General features: G+C 26.2%; 1 long non-coding RNA gene across 1 annotated transcript in view; it reads right to left on the bottom strand.

Annotated features, from left to right (window-relative positions):
* LOC122637393 overlaps window positions 1-493 on the bottom strand; it is a 1,254-nt gene extending 761 nt beyond the window's left edge. The window contains exon 1 of the long non-coding RNA XR_006329238.1: window positions 461-493. This is a non-coding gene — a long non-coding RNA (uncharacterized LOC122637393). The remainder of the gene's footprint in view (window positions 1-460) is intronic.

Genomic DNA, 493 nt, shown 5'->3' with positions numbered 1-493 from the left:
TGTAATGATACTACTAGTGAAAATAGTTCTATCTCCCTCCGTTAAAAATTATTACCTGCAGGACTATTTGTGAGAAAACAATTAGTTCTTAATAATGCATTTCGATTTATTTATCGAAAGACACTTCTGTAACAACCCGTTAATTAAAAAAGGAGACTGGCAAATATAAACATTCCAAGGGATATTCACCTTGTCTAAATATTTCACTAAATTTTGATACAAATAAGCACCTTTATACTATTTTCTCTGTTTAATATTATAGAATATTATATCCGAGACAAATTGCGCGGTGTAATATTTAGTGTAAAATAATAATAAAAAACTATACAACTTTCTATAATATATTCTATAATATACTATATATAAAACAGTAGAATTGAACAAATAATTGCAGAAAATGCAGTAGAATGCGTTAATTTTAAATTATAAGTATATAAAATTCAAATAAGATTTAACTAACCGAGAGCGTGTTGCTTAAAATGTTACAGATGGT

The sequence above is a fragment of the Vespula pensylvanica genome, unplaced genomic scaffold (assembly GCF_014466175.1).
Source record: "Vespula pensylvanica isolate Volc-1 unplaced genomic scaffold, ASM1446617v1 scaffold0048, whole genome shotgun sequence".
Lineage (NCBI taxonomy): Eukaryota > Metazoa > Arthropoda > Insecta > Hymenoptera > Vespidae > Vespula > Vespula pensylvanica.
This window is presented reverse-complemented; position numbering and strand designations above follow the sequence as displayed.